Raw genomic sequence first — 14,115 nt, forward strand, 5'->3', positions numbered from 1 at the left:
TTTATCCTACTTACTTCAGCCGCTATGGGCGATCATACCTATAACTTGTTATCTCTGCAAGAATATCAAAATCATGCAATGAGCAAGTCTGCGTTTATTAGGCACTTAATATCACGTCAGTTTGTGCTTTCAGAATCGGCGAATCTGCTGCCGTCGTTCCAGCACATCTGCAGCGGAGACCTAAACATGAAGTTGGTCACCAGATAACACGGTAACCAGTTAAACCGTAACACCCACATTTCCCAGCCCTGGCCTGCAGCGAGGACAGTGACACTACGCAGATAGCAAGAGAGAAAGCGTAGCTCGCTGGATTTCATCCACCACTTTATGTCCTAAACAACATTTGTACAGGTAGGCTATAACTTTAGCACAGACTCTACTAATTGTAACAATCGCGAACATTGTTTTTGTATATTTAATCCAATCCGTCGTCTCAGAGATGTGCGAAATAATAGCTGAAAAGCGACAGGCCCAAAGCACAGAAAAAAAGGGGCGGTTTAAATACTTATAAAGTCTCTTTTATAGTGGACAAGACCGCAAGTGTGTTTTTAAAGAGAGATTATTGAACACGCATCTGTTTCTGAAAGTGTTTTTCGTGTTTCTGCTTCTGTGTTATGCTGTTGTTTTTGTGATGCGAAATCGAAAGTATTTTTAACCAGACATTTCTCAGTCCAAGTGACGTCACCGCTTCCGCTTCCGATCAGATATCACGAGAAAACAACAAAAGGTGCTAATAATATACACTCACAATGTGATTATAATACTACCAAAAATTGATAATCATAACTTTTAACAACATACCGAAATCACAGATAACCAGACAATGAAAAAATAAATAAATAAACAAATATAAAATGATTTGTGTTTGGGACTATGTGAGCACGGAGACTGTAGTGTACACCATGAGTCTGAAAAGGGTTATCTTAAATGTTAAATATGAATAAACAGTGCTTATGAATGGCTGCTGAGGTAGTATTCTCAAGTGAAGTGAGTTGACCACTTAACAACCGAATAAGACCAGTGCATTTGTGTGTAACTCACTTTATTTTATATAGTGTTTTTTTGTTGCTGTTGCTGCTAACTGAACATATTTCTTGATCTCATTAACCTCTTCATCTCCAGGTCACAGTGAACAGCAGATTGTTGTCTCAAGCCAGTGCTGATCAATGACCGTTTAGCTGCAGTCTGTCAGAGAAGAGAGGAAAGATGAGTCTCTCACACAAACAGAGGTAAGACTGAGTCTGTTTTCAGACAATCATTTTAAACACTGCTGCACTTTCAGAGGATTGCTGGAGAAAACAACCTTAACAAACTGTGTTTTATATTTACAAATGATTTTCAGAACTTCAGAGCTTCAGAACTTCTTAATTAAAAAATAAATAAATACATAAAAATATTTAGAAAGTAGCCAATAGATGATAAATATCTGAGGACTGGAAATCAAAATTGTAACTCTTCAGCACTGGATATGTACTTTGTAAATTACTTCACATTAGTGATTTTGGTTTTTAGGTCTTAAATTATTTTTCAGACATTAAAAATGACTCTTAATTTAAAGGGTCATATGATGCTTTTCTTTCGTGTAGAAATGTTTCTCTTCTCTCTTTGTGTCATTAGTGTAAGATCAGGATCACATGTGTCTGTGAAGAGTGACCGGTCAAAGGATGATGATAAGCCGAACTTCAGTGAGAAAAAAACATCTATCAAAAGGTATTTATTATCTTTGACATTATAATGTTGTGTTGGCTTATTTCTCCACTAAGATGCTTGTGATAGAAATGAATGAAATAAAACCATAAATGACTGATTTCCTCTTTATTGAACTCAGTCTGGAGCTTCTTTCCAGTAACACAATCACACAACCAGACACAAGGAGGTATAAATTAACCATGAAAATAGATCATGCAGACAAACATGAATATGTCTTTCCATCGATCCATAGTCATAGATGAACAAATGCATGTCTATACTGTGCTTCATTACCATCCTCAACAGTGAAGCTCTTTAAATGAGACTGAAGGAGCTCCTGTAGTAAAGTTTTTTTGTTCTTTGTGTCATTAGTGTAAGATCAGACTCACATGTGTCCAGATCTGTGTCTGTGAAGAGTGACTGGTCAAAGGATAATCCACCATACTTCAGTGAAGAAACAACATCACGAACCAAACGGTATTTGATCTGTTTCTGATTTTGTTCAAACATAGACTGTGTGTGTCAGTGAATAATTTTCATAAAACTTATAGTCCATATATTTATCACAGTATTGTTTTTTTTTCTTTGCTTAAATATTTACAAGATATTTTGGTCAAGGTGTTTTTTTTTCTAAACCGCAGTATTTTGATTTTATTTACGATCAGGTTTCAGTATGAAACATTAGATCCAGATTTACAGTCTCACAGGAAACACAAAAATTTTACAGACAGTCTCCTGCAGATCTTCCAGGTAATAAAACACATTTTCAAGAACATTTAATAATTATATTCAATAAGAGTGTGACAGAACTTTTATTTGATTTTTTTCTTTTTGAGAACCTATAAAATAAGAATGAAAGCCTATTTTTATTCATATTTACAACAAATTACTGTTTGTCTCAACTTGATTTTTGATGAATATGTTTAATTACTGAATAAATAATTTTGCCCGAATATAGATGATTTTTTTTCTCTCATTCATTTTTGTCTGTCTTTGTAGGATCTTGAGAGCAAAATAATGAAATATCTAAAGATAGAACTGGAAAAGTTTAAGAAAATATTACAAAAAGAGAACTTGCAATACTTTGTGAAGGACTTTATTGAAAACAGATGCAGTATGAAAGAAGCAGCTCTTGATCTCACGCTCTACTTCCTGAGAGAGATGAAGCAAGATGAAGCTGCTGATACTCTAGAAGGTAAGAGACTCATGATCTGTTTGTCACTTATAAATTTAGGAGAGAAAATAAGATTAAACAATATCTGTATTTTTGTTTCTGTTTAGATGAACTGTTCTTCATTCATCAGCTAAAGTGTAGCCTAAAGAAGAAGTATCAATGTGTGTTTGAAGGAATTGCAAAGCAAGGTGACTCTACACTTCTGAAGAACATCTACACAGATCTCTATATCACTCAGGGTTGTAGTGAACAGGTCAATACTGAACATGAGGTGAGACAGATTGAAGTTACTTCCAGACGTCATGAATCACAGGAGATACAGGTTGAGTGCAAACATTTGTTTGAAGCACCTGAACAAGACAAGCAGATCAGAACTGTACTGACAAAAGGAGTTGCTGGCATCGGAAAATCAGTCTCTGTGCAGAAGTTTGTTCTGGATTGGGCCGAAGGAAAAGAAAATCAAGATATCAGCTTCATATTTCCTCTTCCATTTAGAGAGATGAACTTAAAGGAGAAAGAAAAACTAAGTTTGATGGACCTATTAACTCAGTTTTTCCCAGAGACAAAAGGACTGAACCTTACAAGAAGAAATCAGTTCAAAGTCTTGTTCATTCTTGATGGATTGGATGAATGTCGACTTCCTGTAAACTTTAAGGATAATGAGACGTGGTCTGATGTTTCATCACCAGCCTCTCTGGATGTTCTCCTGACGAACCTCATCAAGGGAAATCTGCTTCCTTCTGCTCTCATCTGGATCACCAGCAGACCAGCAGCTGCCAGTAAGATTCCTCCTGACTGTATCGACCGGCTGACAGAGATACGAGGATTCAATGATGCACAAAAGGAGGAGTACTTCAGAAAAAGATTCACGGATGAGAATCAGGCCAAAGAAATCATTGATCATGTTAAACAATCAAAGAGTCTCTTTATCATGTGCCACATCCCAGTCTTCTGCTGGATTTCAGCCACTGTTCTCCAGAACATTTTAGAGGAGAAAAGAAATAATGTTGTGAAAAACAATCAGACTGATGATGTCTCCAAAACACTGCAGGAGTCAAATACTGAAGACACTCCTAAGACTCTGACACAAATGTACACACACTTCCTCAGATTTCAGATCCAGCAGAGCAGACGAAAGTATGATGGAGAACATACACCAGATGTTTCCTGGGATAAAGATGCCATCTTTTCACTGGGGAAACTGGCATCTGATCAGCTGGAAAGAAACAATGTGATCTTCTATGACACAGATCTGGAAGCCTGTGGTATTGACGTCTATAAGGCATCAGTGTACTCAGGCATGTGTACCCAGATCTTTAAGGAGGAAACAGGGATCACTCTTGGTACCATGTACTGCTTCGTTCACTTGAGCATTCAAGAGTTTATTGCAGCCCTTTATGCACATCTGTTTCTAGACATCAACGAGAAATGTGTGTTTGGTCAAGACTCTACAGAACAGAAAAACAAAAGTGAAACCATGATTGATTTGCTCAAGACTGCAGTGGACAAGGCACTAGAGAGTGATAATGGACACCTGGATCTTTTTCTTCGCTTCCTCCTTGGTTTGTCACTCCAGTCCAATCAGAGACTCTTACAGGGACTGTTGACACTGGAAAATAGAAATGAGCAGAGCAAAGAGGAAATAGTTCAGTACATCAAGCAGAAATTAGAGTCTAATCTGTCTCCAGAGAGATCCATCAATCTGTTCTACTGTCTGAATGAACTGAACGACCAAACTCTGGTGGAAGACATTCAGACCCACCTTAGCAAAGGAAGTCTCTCATCTGCTGATCTTTCACCTGCCCAGTGGTCTGCTTTGGTCTTTGTGTTGTTGACATCAGACGAGGAGCTGGAGGAGTTTGAGCTTCAGAAATTCAAGAAATCAGACGAGTGTCTCATTAGATTATCAGCAGTCATCAAAACCTGCAAAAGAGCTCTGTAAGTTATTTAATATATCTTTTCATGTTTTGTTCTCATCTTAAAATTACATGAATCTACACTGATACATAGCAGGCTTGGACACCACGATTTATAGTGATAATTAACCATACACCAGTTATAAGTAGGGGTGAGAATCACCAGAGGCCTCACAAAACAATATTATCACGATTACTTGTGTCAATATATTGAGATATTCTGATATTATTTTGCGATATTTATATTGTGATATGTCAGTTCTTGAAAGTAAATTACTGTTAAAATTAAATTAAATTAAACATTTAGTCTTACATCTAGGGATGCACCGAAATGAAAATTCTGGGCTGAAACGGAAACCGAAAATTCTGGATGCACTTGGCTGAAAACCAAAAATGCTTTGTAATGATTATTTATTAATTTATGAAATAATAGACATTTATTTTGTAAGACTTTTTAAATTTAACTCAATTTTAAAGATACTGAATAAAAAAAACACAAACTAATAAAATAACCACACTTTTCCTGAAAACAGCACAATAAACCTGGACAGAATTTATGTTAATATTGGTAACATTACAACATACTTTAGTTTGCAATCTAAGAATTTATTAATCTTAGTTCAAGGGTTAGTTCAGCCAAAAATGAGAAATTGCCTCCATTGAAAATGTATAAATACGATATACCGCCCAAGTCCAGAAAGGTAATAAAACATCATCAAAGTCCATGTTACATCATAGGGTCAAATTTGTTGAAGCATCGAAAACAGGTTTTGGTCCAAAAATATTATATATATATATATATTCAGCATCGTCATCTCTTCAGGATCTATTGTGAGCGCGACTGCTGTGACTGTTGACGTACAGTGTGAAGTCGTAATTTTTGTTTTTTAATAATTTTTATAATTTTAATTTTTGCCTGAAATAACCCTTTCATATTAATTTCAACATTTACTAATTCATTATTAAAATCAACAGTGCTAGTTAACAGTTAATGCACTCTTAATAATCATGAACTAAGAATGAACAACTGTATTCTCATTAACTAAATTTAAGAAAGACTAATAAATACTGTAATGTATTGTTCATTGTTTGTTTGTGTTAAACATTAATGGAACCTTATTGTAAACTGTTACCTTAATATTAATAATCAATAAATACTTTTTTATCCACTTCAATGTAACAGAATCTGTTATAAGTTGTTGGATTTATTCATTTAATTTTTTTGGACTATCTAAATAATTATAGTCCTACAAAGTTATTATTATCAGATCACAGCGTACAGATATACCATGTTACAGCAAAGTAGCGCTACTGCAAACAGGAGCAAGATTTTTTGCCATTTTTCTCTTCGATTATTTGCAGATGTAGGTGCATACCTAAACTGAACAAAATTATAAATGCAACACTTTTGTTTTCACTCCAATTTTCATGAGTTGAATTCAAAGATCTAAGACAAAGATCTAAGACACAAAATACCTATTTCTCTCAAATATTGTTCACAAATCTGTCTTAATCTGTGTTAGTGAGCACTTCTCTTTCTATTTGCTGAGATAATCCATCCACCTAACAGGTGTGGCATATCAAGATGCTGATTTGACAGCATGATTAGCCTTTAGCCCCTTTCCCACTGTGATTCCAGCAAATACACGGGTAATGTTTCCCGGCAATTGTTTCTGGGTCGCTAGATTTTGCACTTTCACACTACCAGTGATTACCCGGAATATGTGCGTGCATTCACACACAACCCCTAAAGGTCCCGTAAAGACATGTGACATCAGGGTGTGATGTGTAATGTATGAGTCGAAAACGCTAGGCAGGTTAACTTTCACTTAAAATGGCAAACGATCTCAGCTTCAGCCCAGAAATTGAGGAACTGATCTCTGCTTCATTACAATTTTCACATTATTTTAGAAGTGAACGTTGATCTGCCTTCAAAACACCTGGTAAAAGAGTCACCTGATATCGTGCGTCATCACTACGACACACCCTTTACAGCATTAGTTCTGACTTTTGTTCACACAGAGCTCGTTCCGGGACTGAACCCGGCAATGTTACTAGATCCCTAACCCTGGAGCAGTCCCGGGATGTGTTTGCGCTCAAACAGAAGGCGACCCGGAAATTTACTGGGTCCAATGTTCATTGTGAAAGGGGCTTTAGGCTCACCACTATAAAAGGCCACTCTAAAATGTGCAGTTTACTGTATTGATGGTTCGAGGGGGGTGTCCGAAACCAGTCAGTATCTGGTGTGACCACCATTTGCCTCACGCAGTGCTACACATCTCCATCTGATAACTTTCCGCGATCCCGTCATCTTTATTTCAGAAGGTGACCCAGCTGACTTCACCAGAAAAAAAAAACCTCAACCCTAGCATCTAGTTGATTGTGAATAAATCGATTTTAAAATTCTACCAAATAGTATACTAAAAGATCCGTATTGCTGCAGAAAACATTGTGATATTATACCGTATCGTGTTTTCCCCCCACCCATAGTTATAAGTATATATCTCTTTTAGGGTAAAGTCAAAACAATTTCTTGAATTTTTTTTTCTTTAAAAACTGCAGTCCATTGCAATGCAATGCTGTTTTATTAGATTTGCATGGGTTTTATGTAATAATATCTCTTTTCAGCCAAACAAGCTGTTTAGTTAGCTACAGAAGAAGCACATCATGTTATTATAAAACACATTGTTCCTTAGTTGTTTATATTCAATATTCAGTTCAATTTCTACAACTTCTGCTATAAAGGAGATATAGTCTTGCATAACCTCAATAAATGAATGATTAACCTCCAGATTATCCACCTCAAGAAACTCATCCAGATAATAGAGCAGCACTTTTAAATATATAACTCATTGCCATTAATGATATAAACCTATTATTCATTTACATATTTTATTAAGTTTTATTTGAATCATTTTGAATCAATACAATACTAATATATATGCAGTGTATTGGTATTGCTTATTTTTTTTTGTATTTAACAAATGTATTACATATAGCTAACTCTGTGAATTGATTTATTTCTCTTGTAGGCTAAATGATTGTGGCTTAACAGACAAAAGCTGTCCAGCTCTGGCTTCAGTTCTTGGATCAGATACCAATCTGAAAGAGCTGAACATGAACAATAATAATCTCCAGGATTCAGGAGTGAAGCTACTCTACACTGGTCTGGAGAATATAAACTGTAAATTAGAGATACTGAGGTAAATTTGGTGACAATCATTAGTGTTTTGTTAATTAAAATTTTGAAAATTTGCAGGCTTTAACCTTCTGGAGTCTAAGGGTATTTTTGGGGCCTGGAGAAGTTTTGTCATGCCCTGACATTTGTGCTTTTTTTCAGTTTCTTATAAATATCTAAATGGGTAAAGTCTAATCTCACTGTAATCAGCACAAATGCATGTATGTACATGATTGTATTTTTTGAGAAAAAAAAAAGTTATGCGTGGTTAGTGAAAAACAACAAATTTTAAAACACTTGAATAAGGCCATAAAACACATAAAGAACAATGGTTCCCGGGACTTTTGAGAACTGGAGCTTGTAGCCTAGAATTTTTCTTTCTAAATTATGTGAAAATCATCTTATTTACTCACTTACAGAAAACCATATATTGATTAAAATTTTCTAGTTGGTAAAAGTCATATGCGAGTAGGCGTCAACTATCATGAATATCATTGTGATTTACACCTGAGAAGACAAAGGCCTACATAATGAGCTGCATAATGAGCCTTTAAGTCAGAAAGAATGTGAGGACAAAATAAATCTATATAATTATATGTTTGTAGTTTATTAAGAATATATTTAATTATCCCACAACATAATTTAATTTCCACTTGGTGGAGCAGTTAAACAGTTTATTAGGAACAATCAAAGCTGACTTTCAAACTGAATTTTTTTTGTTGCATCATTACTCCAGTCACACAATCTTATTTTCTACAAAATAAATAAATAAATAAAAAATAGTGTTATTATTATTATCATTATTACTATTATTATTATTAATGTTGAAAAGAGCTGAGAATATTTTTCAGGTTTTTTAAGGGGAATAAATTGAAAGAACAGCATTGTTTTTACATTTGTTACAATTATCTTTATTTGTTAAATTTATATTATTTACATCAAGCTTTTGAATGGTATAATATTGTATATTGTTATTGAAACTTCATAATATTTAACTTGATTATACATTTATTCAGGAAGTATAGTTTGGAAAAATTCTAACTAGTAAAATGTTTACACATGTGAAAACTAGTACAAGTATATCAATAAATAAAAAGAGACTTACTCATGTTTATGATCTCTGCTAGTGCTTCATTCTTTTTTTCTGAGGAAATCCATTTTTCAAATTCTCAACCACATCACATCTTTTTGGGGTGAATTATGTATTATTCCTCTCATTGTGAAGCAAACAGTAAAATAAAAAACTTGAAGAACAGTCTTCTGTGTGGGCGTATTCAAGCCGCGCGCCTCAGTTTGAATCGCGCAGGTGGGTGTTCACATTCGATATAATGAAGTGAGACATGAAAAACGGATATTTTTTTCGGCGGCACTTGTTTAGTTTAAAAGTAGTAACATGTCAAACTTTCTATAGATATCTCTCTCATGTCTCTTCCTTGAGTATTCCCTGAGTTACAGTTCATATATATATATATATATGAACTGTATATAGTAAATGCATCTTGATTATTTAAACTAAAACAAGACAAAAATAATAAGGTATGCCTTTTTTTGCGTGCAGCTGGGAAGTAATTTGAAATGTAGCTTTAGTGTCATGACTGATCTTGCTTTGCTGCAGGATTCTGCAAACCATGCTCTGTGCAGAAAACATGTTTAAAAAGAGCGCACTGATCTGTTTTAGTGAGCGCACAGAATGTCTTCTCAGTCAGTACTGCTTTCTTTTTCCACTATTTCGGGTGAGGACATTATACATTCACATGATTTATAATGGGAGGTCTTGTCACTATATTGGAGGCGTTTCTGAATGCAAATGTTTAAGTGTTTAAATGTTTTTTTTAGTCTAGATCTAGGCACGATGAGTAGACAAATTACTGGATCTCAATGTTCTTCACGAGTGAATCAGATTGCTGCTCTACTGCAGCATAAACACTGTACACTCAACAAATTGACATGTTTTTTCAGTGTAGTGTTACAAGGACATTTTTAAATCCTTGCCGCTGGATGTTTTTTGTGTGTTTTGTTTAAGAGATTGCTGATTGAAAACATCTATTTTTGACTTTGGTAACACCATCACCAGTATTTGTCATCTGTCAGCTAAAACATCCTGGTAAATATTCAGATTATAACTGAAGTGTTTTCTCTTTATGCAGTCTGAAGAACAACTGTATCACAGAAGGAGGTTGTCATGTTCTGGCTGCAGCTCTAAATTCAAACCCTTCAAATCTGACAGAGCTGGATCTGAGTGAGAATAAACTAGGAAACCCAGGGATGAAGATCATCTTGACTCTGTTTGAAAATGTACAGTGTAGACTGGAAAAGCTGAAGTAAGTATTTTAAGTGTATCCCATTAATTACCCAGACTCTAGTGACCCACCACAGTTTCATAGATTTTAATTTTTTTTACACTTATCAGGACTGCACAATTAATCTAAATAAGCTTGATATTATGATACGAGTTATTGTGGTCACAAAAGGCTGCATTTTAATTGAAAACACATGCTTAAGAGTGAAGTGCATTTACGTGTGAGCAGATCATGAGTTAGTTTTATTAAATCTGGTTCTTCAACCAGTAACCTCCAACATTTAGCATCAGCACACTGGAGAAGAAGCACTGTATTTAAAAGTAATATCTATTGTTTTCTGTTTGTGTTCAAACACTGGTGGCATCACACAAAATCTGTCAGTGGCTATTAACTACATTACAACCAGTGTTGGGTATAGTTACTTTGGAAAGTAGTTAGTTAGGTTACAACGTTACCATCAATTAAAAGTAATCAGTTATGATACAGCGTTACCTATTCATAAAAGTAACGCGTTAGAGTACTCATGCGTTACCAAAAATTAAAAGCCGTTTGCAGCGGCTCACACACGACAGACACAGCCCCCGGCCCCTTTAAATGCACCTAGAAGTCGTGACTACCGACAATGAATAACGTCCGTCATCCGACTAAATTAACACTGCAGGATAACAATAACAGGAAAGACAGTCAGCAATCGGCTATTCCACATGGCGTTTTATTTATTTATTATCACAGAACATATTATTAATCAAAATTCGCACCTAACGTTACCCAGCCCGGTTAGCCTAGGCTACTGTATATTATGAGCACCACAAGATAACTCCTGATTTTTCTTTAACTTTAAATAATGCAGTTATCAAAGTACAAGTATGCTTACTTGTAAACACAACCTTAAACAGGCTTGCAGATTTAAATCCATTTAGAAATGATGAACAACTAGCCAGCCAATGATCTAACAGAAATTAACAGCTGCCTGTCAAACAAAAATGATAACAAACCGAATTAAATCCTTCACTGCCACACAGGCAAATGACAAATCGCTTAAAAGCTGAACTAATTATTATTAAAGTATCACTCACAGTCACAAGCCTAAATTCGCTTTAACACAGTCCTCTTACATTTACTCTTCAAAGTAGTGATTAAAACGTAGCGTTAAATTTGAGGTAGAATTTTTGGCGGTCGACAGAAGCGGAGTGTGCATTTTACCGTTATGTTCTTTTCTTTTTCGTTGACAAATTGAAAATAATGTGCGTACTTCCATAAACCAAACGCTGTCCTTTCTGCTATCTTGTCGGGAGTTCGAAAAAAAAAAGCCCCACACACACACACAGGGTCAGGCGCAGGGCACAGACGCATCACAGCCATTGACTTTACGATCACAGAGCTTCGGCTCCGCTGATACTGTACATCCGCAGGTGGCACAGTAGACCTAGGACTACTGTCTGACAAAAAGCCGGCTGCAGTCGGGATTTTCCTTTCCTTAAAATAACGGATTACTTTTTAAAAAAAATAACGAAGTTACTGATTACTTACGCACGAAACTAACGCGTTAAGTTACAAATTTCAGGAAAAAAGTAATTAGAGTACTCTAACGCGTTACTTTGTAACGCGTTACCCACAACACTGATTACAACTCGCAAAGTTTCCCATTAAAAAATGTAAAATTGTCTGTAGGGTGAGTGAATAACCAGCGCTCTCTTCCACCCTCAATACCACGACTGAGATGAGACACCTGAACAAGATCTGAACCCCCAACTGCTCCCTGTGCACTGCTGCATATGCTGCCCAATCCCTGGTTGTCCCCTCTAAAAATATGATTAAACAGCATGATGTGTATTGTAAATAACAGTTTTATACTTAAACCTTGTAAGTAGTAAAACAATGCCAACTGGGCATGAATATGTGTTTTAAGTTTATAAATGTTTTGAGTCCCCCCCACCTTTGCCTCACAGTGCTTTGATCCAAATGCCTGCTTTCCTCTTTTACATCACCTCAGTGTTGCCGAGTTTGTGGTTTTCATGTGGAACTAGGCTACCTATCACTGTTTCTGTGTGTTGAAGCGACCCCAATAACATAATATGAATGTAAATTTTACCGGAGAAACCCCACAGTAAAATGTGTATTTTACCCCCAGAATGAAATTTTTACTGGGGAACTCCCCTTGAAACCTAATTGTGCTAGTATTGAGTAGCAATTAGGTGGGTTTTGTTGCGAAAACCCAGCAACCCAGCAATACTGCATCACCTACACACACACACACACACACACACACACACACACACACACACACACACACACACACCAGTGAGAGAGAATGAAGTCAACAGTTGTGGAAATCGACTGTCAAGGCTATTTTATTCACTTAAACATCATATGAAGTAATTAATTTCTCTTTAATACAGATGATGCCAATGTATTTTTCGATTAGTTTGCTATAGGGTTGACCCCAAACAGGTAGGGTTCAAGTGATTTTCAAAACATTTAAGCCAGTGTATATATATTGTTTACCTGATATAAGATGCATGTGGTTTTGATTCAAGCACGTCATTATAGCCTAGTACTATGGTGATATCTTTTCTGCGCACAGTGCGAGCAGGTCAAACTAATGCAGAATATTAATAAGTATGACTGGACTGTCACACCCATACCATTATAATGAGAACAACATTATAATAAAACGGTGATTAAAAACTTGCTATCAAATGCTCACTCTACTGGTCATCTTCAGCATGCAGCTCTAAACAGAAATGCAGAACATTAGGGTGTGGCGAGTGGGGCGGGGCCGAGAGGCGTGGGAACGAGGAGTGAGGCCAGGTGTAGTGATTGGAGATGAGCTACACCTGCGCCCCACCGCCCGTATCGAGTCCCACGTAGGAGATGGAAGGATATAAAACTGGAGTGACGACCGTGAAGGACGAGAGAGGACCAGGCCTGGGACGTTATTTTATGTGTTTGTTTTTATTTGTGCGCGTCAGTCGCCGTGAGGGGCTGACACGCCATTTTGTATTTATTTTTGATTATTAAAATGACATTTGATTGTGCGCCGGTTCCCGCCTCCTTCTTCCCGATGATTACGAAGTTAATATCGTTACATAGGGTTTCGCTTTAATTTCTTTTAATTAATTATCTTTTAATCAAAACTAGAGATGTTCCGATACCCTTTTCTCTTCCCGATACCGATTCCGATACCTGGGCTCAGGGTATCGGCCGATACCGAGTACTGATCCGATACCTGGGTGTGTATCTGTATATACAGCTGTATATACTACTAGCCCTGTGTAAATTGCTAGAATTCTTTTTATGGTGTGCTTCAGACAGATCCCTCAATAAAACATGAACAAATACATGGTGAACTACTGTATTTATTACAGTATTTTTATTATCTAACATGAATTTGACAGTATTATTTATTTTCATATGCAAAAAAGAACTTCAAATGCAGCCAAAAATCTAACACCGCAAACTAAAAAAGGTATTTAAGTTTTACAATATAACTGTATAAAAAAACTGCAACAAATAAGTCTAGGAATATAAAAAAAGATCTATTAATCAGATAATCTCTTTACAACAAAACAAGTAAAAAACAAGCAACCATCTAGGCATAATTATTATTATTATAGAGACGTATTATTATTACTGTAGGCTACAACAGTAGCTTAATATATTGTCAATTTACTCATGTAAACCAAACATTTATTTTAATGGGCTGCCATGAAGATCTTTGAGTGTCTGTGTTTATGATATGACAGTATTCTCAAATGAAACGGTAAATTCTCATGAAGTGACGGTTTATGCGTTCGTGTCCTCATGACACACAGCAGAGACTACAAAACAGCGAGCTCTCGCGCATCTGTGCCAGTC

The 14,115-nt window shown here is 36.0% G+C and overlaps 2 long non-coding RNA genes across 2 annotated transcripts; both read left to right on the forward strand.

Annotated features, from left to right (window-relative positions):
• Nucleotides 1–277: 277 nt before the first annotated feature.
• Nucleotides 278–1,786, forward strand: LOC113074830 (uncharacterized). The gene is made up of 3 exons (XR_003280828.1): nucleotides 278–351; nucleotides 1,123–1,229; nucleotides 1,618–1,786. It is a non-coding gene; the product is annotated as an uncharacterized LOC113074830 (long non-coding RNA).
• A 279-nt stretch (nucleotides 1,787–2,065) lies between these two features.
• LOC113074824 (uncharacterized) lies at nucleotides 2,066–2,726 on the forward strand. Its single transcript, XR_003280822.1, has 3 exons — nucleotides 2,066–2,166; nucleotides 2,355–2,439; nucleotides 2,689–2,726. It is a non-coding gene; the product is annotated as an uncharacterized LOC113074824 (long non-coding RNA).
• The last annotated feature ends 11,389 nt before the right edge of the window (nucleotides 2,727–14,115 follow it).

This window comes from Carassius auratus, unplaced genomic scaffold (genome assembly GCF_003368295.1).
Source record: "Carassius auratus strain Wakin unplaced genomic scaffold, ASM336829v1 scaf_tig00015408, whole genome shotgun sequence".
Classification (NCBI taxonomy): Eukaryota; Metazoa; Chordata; class Actinopteri; order Cypriniformes; family Cyprinidae; genus Carassius; species Carassius auratus.